Here is a 7,500-nt window from a genome sequence, read left to right as displayed (position 1 = left end):
TATATATATTGGCAATATTAGAAATAAGGATTACTCCGAAGTAGCAATAGCATTACCTTTAATACTATAATTATATATTGCTTTTAAGAGCAACACATGTTTCAGTTGCACCGATTAGTAATCGTTGCAATTGCAACCCTACTATAAGAAGGTGCAAGTGCAGTCTCTCCAGAGTGTTAGCATATATATGTGTGTCTGTGTGTGTATGTATGTATGAGAAATCTTGATATGGGAATATATTATATATTTTTCGTATACGCTATTTTATTTTTTAAGCGCCTCTTTTCAAACCTAGCGAGGCTCATGGGCCCGGTTTCCCGGTTTCTGTGGCGTATGTTTACCCCCACCCCACCCCAGCTGGACGGGACGCCAGTCCATCGCAGCGTTACTCAGGAAACAGGAAGACAGAATGAGAGAATGTTGGGGCGAAAGAGTACAACAGGGGTCGACACCACCCCCTGCCGGAGCCCCGTGAAGCTTTAGGTGTTTCTGCTCAATAAACACACACAACGACCGGTCTGGGAATCGAAACTGCGATACTCCGACCGCGAATCCGCTGCCCTAGCCACTGGGCCTTTGCGCCTCCACATGTATACATCATAGGAATCGAAACCGTGATCCTCCTACCGCGAGTCCGCTGCCCTAACCACTGGGCCATTGCGCCTCCACACGCATACATTTACAAATTGACCCAATCCTTGGGTGTCGGCAAATTGTACTAATAGCGTCAATGGCGGTTTCAAATAGCGCTAGTGAATGCTCTGACCCAAATAAGTACCATCATATTAGAATCTAGGTCACCGTTTATCTCTGCCTCTCCCTCTCTATCATTTCTTTTTCTCTCTATCCCTCTTAAGTTCTTTTTCTCTCTTACCTAAATTTTGATTGGCTTAGAAACTACCTCTTTGTTTTCTACCCTTTTTCACTGCCTTGAAGAACTTTTATCTGAATGAATGGACCCCAATACTTATGTTTTACGCCTGTTACTAGTTCTACCGGGGTCTTTTTGCCGAACCGCTACATTACGCGGAAGGAACGAAACCGGTTGCCAGGTGTTGGTGGGGAACAATCATATATATGAAGAAACACACACGCACGTACGGGGGCCACATGCGCGCGCACACTCACACACACATATATGACGAGTTTCTTTCTGTCTACAAAATCCACTCACAAGGTTTACAGGTTGGGAGGAAATCTACTTACCACACAGCCATGCGTACTGTTTAATTTAGTTTTCAAGCCTTGGTATCAAAGTAGAAAAACTTTCTACACCATTCTTTTCTCAACACTCACATCATTACATAATTTCTCCTTTTGATTCTTCATACCGCATTCCTAAACAACCACCTCTACAACTTCGTCTACAGACTCACTTCTACAACACCTAATTCCCATATGCATAGCATCACAAACCAAAGGTACATCCCCTCATAAACAAAATATATAAAGCTTGAAATATGAAATTAACTCACTGATGTATGAGTGTTAGTCATCAGAAAATGTGAAGTCACTTTGAAACCTTTTCTATATAAAGAATTAAATTACGGTGGTCTAAATAAGATTTTTGAAATTATTCTTCAAATGACTAACTCATGATTTTCCTTCCGTTTCCTTGAGTGTACCTGTCCATTTTGATTAATGGATAATGCACTTGCTCTGTAATGTACTGCTGAAATGAGTGTCGACTGGTTCACGTGGTATACATTGCAGTACCTTTCGAATGTGCCCTCGAAAACGTAAAGTGCAACGCATAGTTAAATTATATGCGTCCGGAAGATGTGTAACAGAAATTTATGGCAATGTGGTGCTGTAACTTAGGACCGATGACGGTTATGGTGTTGCTGAATTAGGGGTATGCATTTTATATTCGGCGTATTTAAGTGTTTAGTTGCGTAAGGCTGAGTGCTAGGAGTTTCTTTCTACAAGTTTACAGAGATTCCTATTTTGATTTGAAGACAAAGAGAGGTTGCACAGCAAAGGTGAGATCGGCTCTGGACTCATAAAGTAGAATTTGGAAGTTGCAGAATGTGTGGAAGAGGAGAAAGAGAGAGAGAGGGGGAGGGAGAGGGATAGAGAAAGAGAGAGAAGGAGAGACAGTCAGAACGAGAGAGTGGGAGACGGTGAGGGAAGTCGGTGTGTAGGTACTTGTAGAGAGAGAATGAGCGGTGAATGAGAGCGGTCTATAACTTGTACATGGCGGAATGTAGTCTTCACATTGGAGTTTTTCGATTTAGGAAACAATGCTGCAGTGCACCACATTGTAATTGGAAAAATAAATCAATTCTTCAGAGTCAGAGAAATCTGAAGAATTGAAAGTTTATTACGACAGAATCGGTGGACTTTCGGTGAGAGTAAGAGTAATGAAGATATGTGTACACCTTATATCTTTTAACTTTTGCTTCTTTCAGTCATGTGACTTCAGCCATGCTGGAGCACCACCGTGAAACGCTTTTAACCGAACAAATCGATCCCAGGACTTCTTTTAAAGACTGCTACTTATTCTATCGCCTTCTTTTTGCCGAACCACAAAGTTAGAAAGCCGTAAACACATCAACATTGGTTGTCAAGCAGTGGAGGGGGGGACAAACCTATACACAGACACACACAGATTTATATATATAAACTTATGTATACAAAAGACTTTTTCAGTTCCCGTCTACCAAATCCACTGAAAGCTTTGGTCGGCGCGAGGCTATAGGAAACACTTATCTAAGGTTCCTTAAACCCGGAAGCAAGCTACTTACCACATAGCCACGCCTATAATATATATATATATATATACATACATACATACATACATACATATATGCATACATACACATGCACACACAGACTCACACACACACACAAGTCGGTTCCTACGGAACAGCTATGTTGAAGGGGCAATAAACATTACTTGTCTCTATATATATTATATTATTTTATTTCATATTGTAAAGATTAAGAGTTTTCACACGAGTGAAATTATATTACATAATGAAAAGAAGGAAATACTGTGAGAAATTTGTTATGAATAAAGGAAAATATTTTCGTTTCTATCAAAATATTCTGTGCATTGCAACAATTAGCTTCAAATATATACTATGTTTTGAGAAAAATGTAAACACTCTCCTGCTTTCGTTTATGATAAATTTCTAAAAGCATTTTCTCTCTATATCTGTCTATTTCCCGTCTCTTTATTTCTCTCTCTTTCTTTCTCTGTCTCACTCTCTTTTTATCTCTCTCTCTCTCTTTTTTTTTCTCGGTGACGGGAGACTTCCAATTGATGAAGAACAGTTTCTTATACTCAATCCAATAAATATGTAATTCAACTCATTCCGTCGAGGATTTGGTGGATGAAATCTTTCCTAATCTTCTTCATAATTACAACTATACAGACTGGATCTGTGAGCGAGCTACCCTGGCTCCAAAAAAATGTTGCAGTACATAGCATTAATAATATGCTATTGAATGAGCTATCAGGAGATATATTGACAGTGTTATTGATGATCGGGATAGTGTTAACTACGCCATTGAACTCACTAGAACTACCAAGTACAGTTCCTCATTGCCTTCAGCTGAAAAAGGGACTCCTTTCACGATATTACGTAATTTGTCTCAACCAAAATTAATCAATGGTACAAGATTAATTGTGCACAAACTTATGAGGAACTGCATTGAGGCAACTATTCTCACTGATTGAGGTAAATATGACACCGTCTGCATTCCTCGCATATCTGTTATACCAACTCATCTCCCATTCCAATTTATACGGTTATCCAAGTTTCTTTTGCCAAGAGCATTAATAAAAGTCAGGGCCAAACACTAAAAGTTGCTGGATCGAAACTTCAAGAACCATGCTTTATGGAACCAACTTTGTGTAGGGGCATCACGTGTGTGAGAGAAAGCAAATCTTTTGCCTATACACCCCAAAATAAAGCAAAAAACATCGTTTACAAATATTCTCTCCCCAACTTAACTGTTTGACACAGAGATTATATGACTGAGATTATTTTCATATATATATATATATATATAATATATTATATATATATATATATATATATATAGATATATAATATATATATATCAATCAGAATGAAGTACTTTATTTCTGATGTGTACTTAAGCTTATTTCTGCATTAGTGTTATTATTTTGTATTGTATTATTAGTACTAAGATCAGTCTTACTATGTCATACTATTTTGTACTAAAATGTGTCAAGTTAATAACATATTGACCTGTTTCCTGATTCACAGCTTAAATACATAAATAAATTATCATTACTTGTGGTTGCATTTTAAGATATGCACCGTTGAAGTTTGTTCTTAGCTTATTTTCCCTACATCCCAGCTATACCTGAAGGCATTTTACATAATTCATTGTAATTTATTTTATTTTATTTTATTTTAAATTAATTTATTAATATATATGTATTTCCTCTTACATAATTACTTCCAGTTTATTTAACGAAACGCAGTATGTCAGAATTTTAAAAAAATTTAGATTCTTTTCTATCTTATAATTTATTAGTATTTTTTTTACCCTAAATAAATATTTTTTTAAGGGATTAAGAGACATAGTTTGTATTTTGATATTTTCTCATTCCATATTATTCTAGATTTGCTATTTATTCATATATTTAATTAAATTTTATGCATTATGATTATAGATACAAACAATAAGTTATTATATTATTATTATTATTATTATTATTATTATTATTATTATTATTATTCAGTAGTTTATTTTTATAGCGTGCTTTCACTTCACTACCGAGCGCAGCTCTGTGTGGCCTTGGGTATGTGCTGTGATTTGTTGTGTGATGCTCTGATGGTTATTGTATGGAAAGTGTTCTGCGTAGGATGTGTGCAGTGCCTAGTAGTGCAATTTTCTGTATGTTATATGTGTTTGTAAGTCTGGTGTTTTTGTTATGTATTTGTCTGAATATTTTTTTATCATGCCTAATGCACCTACTATGATAGGAATTGTTTCTGTTTTCAGATTCCACATTCTAGTTACCTCTATTTCCAGGTCTTTGTATTTTGAGAGTTTCTCCATTTCTTTTAGAGACACGTTGTCATCTGCCGGTATTGATACATCAATTAGAAAGCATTTTTTTTCTTCATGATCTCTGACAACTATATCTGGTCTGTTGGCCTTAATTTCTCTATCTGTGTGTATCGGCATATCCCAGAGTATGGTTGCTTCTCGTTTTCTGTGACCTTTTTGGTGTGTGCCTATACCATCTTTTTTCTGTTGTTATTCCTAATGTTGGCATAGCTTCCAATGTATGTAGGTTCCAACTCTGTCATGTCTGTGAATATATTCCTTCTTAGCCAGGACTGGGCAGCTAGAGATAATATGATTTATTGTTCTTGTCCATCTCCACATATTCTGAAGTTACTTGTAATATTTCTTTCATTACATGTTTTTGGTAATTCTGGTGGGGAGGCTTTGGTCTTGTGCTGCAATTAAAAATCCCTCTGTTTCTGCTTTGAGTCCTGAGCTTCTCAACCATTGCTGGGATTTTTCTTTGTCTTTTCTTTTGCGTTTAGTTTAGTGCAGTATTTACATGAAGGGCTTTTCTTGCCATCGTTTTATCATGGTTCGTTGCTGTTCTTTTAGTTTGGATTTCATTTGTTTTATAGCTTTTGTTGTTTCTTCATCATCTTCTTCTTTTTCTTCGTGTTTATTAGGTGGTATGATTTCTTGTTTGTATTTGTCAGCTTCCTTAAATACTGAGAACAGTTTTTTGTTTTGCTCGAGTTTTGCTGCTATCTGGATCAGTTTTCCTTTCTTCTGAAGTAGGTATTTTTGCAGTCCTATGGTGTTATTTTATAGTAGTTTTCCAGCTGTATAAGGCCTCTACCACCTTCTATACGTTGTATATATAGTCTTTCTATGTCAGTTTGGGTGATGCTCCTAGATCCTGTCAGTATTTTTCTTGTTTTCCAAATATTTTGGACAGTTCATTTCGTGTCCAGTTAAGGATATTGTAGCTGTAACTTATAACTGGGACAGCTAAAGTGTTGATACCTATTATCTTGTTTTTAGCATTGAGCTCGTTTTTTGTATTGATCTAACTCGCTATAATATTCTTTTTTTATTTTCTCTTTCATTGGGTGTGTTGTGGTTTATCTAGTTCTTCTTTTAATTTTATTATCATTATTGTGATTATTGTTATTATTATATTATTATTATTATTATTATTATTATTATTTTTTATTATTATCATATTATTATTATCATTATTAATTATTATATTATCTCTTATATTATTATTATTATTATTATTATATTTAGAAGTTATTTATCCCTTTCTGATAACTTCGGTTAAGACATATTTTGCCACTGTTTGCTTCCAATTTTATAACTTTAAGGTTTGTATTGCAGATAAGATGGATAATTATTATATATGACGTTATTATATATCTATATATACATACGTTTTTCTGCTTCCTTTTTTAATTTTTAAGACACGAAACGTACACTAGCTGCTCCCCTATGTTGGATTGTTACATTACTCTTATATATTTATAAAATACATTCGTTTTTCTGCTTCATTTCTCCTTTTCTTTTCCCCTTTCTCAATACCTATGATATTATATTAATATATTCTTTTCTTTCTTTAGGACATAATATATACTACCTTCTCCCCTATGTTAGATTAAGGCCTTTTTGTTAGATTGAGTCTCTTTTTGGATATTTGCTATCAGTTAATGGTTTTATAGCCGTTATCTCAACATGTATTACTAATCGGTATATCTTTAATGCCTCTGAAAAGATTCATTTTATAATGATTTTAATTTTATAAATTAATTATCTAACGATTCCTGAATCGAAACACCTGTCACGGATATTGTCATACTTTATAATTACTAAATAGTTTTATTAATTGCCTCTCCATTTTCTCTTTATTCTTTACATACACACGCACACACACATATATGTATGTGCATACATATATGTACTTATGTATATATATATATGTACATATAAATATATATCATATACTATATATATATATATATATATATAATATATATATATACTATATATATATACGAAAGATCGCTAGCCACTACACATTCTTTATTTTCTTTCCTTGTTTCTTTCTGTGTTCCTTTCTGTGGAAGAGCGTAGGCTTGAAACGTTAAGGATTTTTTCACTTCCCGAGCATTAAACTAATACATCTGTTTGTTGTCTACACCAGCTATCTTCGTTTTTTATTTATTTTTTGTGAATTCTCCCTATGTATATATATATATATATATATATATATATATATATATATATATATATATATATATATATTATATATATATGTATATATATATGTGTAGGTCCCGGGTTGAGTCGGGGTTAACCACAGTAAATAAGGTACTCAATACATAGCAGAGTAAATTAATTTATTTTATAGAAGGAGCTTCTACAGGACTAGAACTGTTTCATTCAAAAGAAATCATCAGGAAGCTTCCGGATGATTTCTTTTGAATGAAACAGTTCTAGTCCTGT

The 7,500-nt window shown here is 34.2% G+C and overlaps 1 long non-coding RNA gene across 1 annotated transcript in view; it reads right to left on the bottom strand.

The window, feature by feature from the left end:
• Positions 1-1,459: 1,459 nt before the first annotated feature.
• Positions 1,460-7,500, bottom strand: part of LOC118766551 — a 21,493-nt gene continuing 15,452 nt past the window's right edge. Inside the window, exons 2-3 of the long non-coding RNA XR_005002485.1 lie at positions 3,733-3,736; positions 1,460-1,470 (exon numbers count right to left, since the gene is read on the bottom strand). This is a non-coding gene — a long non-coding RNA (uncharacterized LOC118766551). The remainder of the gene's footprint in view (positions 1,471-3,732; positions 3,737-7,500) is intronic.

Source organism: Octopus sinensis, linkage group LG16 (assembly GCF_006345805.1).
Source record: "Octopus sinensis linkage group LG16, ASM634580v1, whole genome shotgun sequence".
NCBI lineage: Eukaryota > Metazoa > Mollusca > Cephalopoda > Octopoda > Octopodidae > Octopus > Octopus sinensis.
This window is presented reverse-complemented; position numbering and strand designations above follow the sequence as displayed.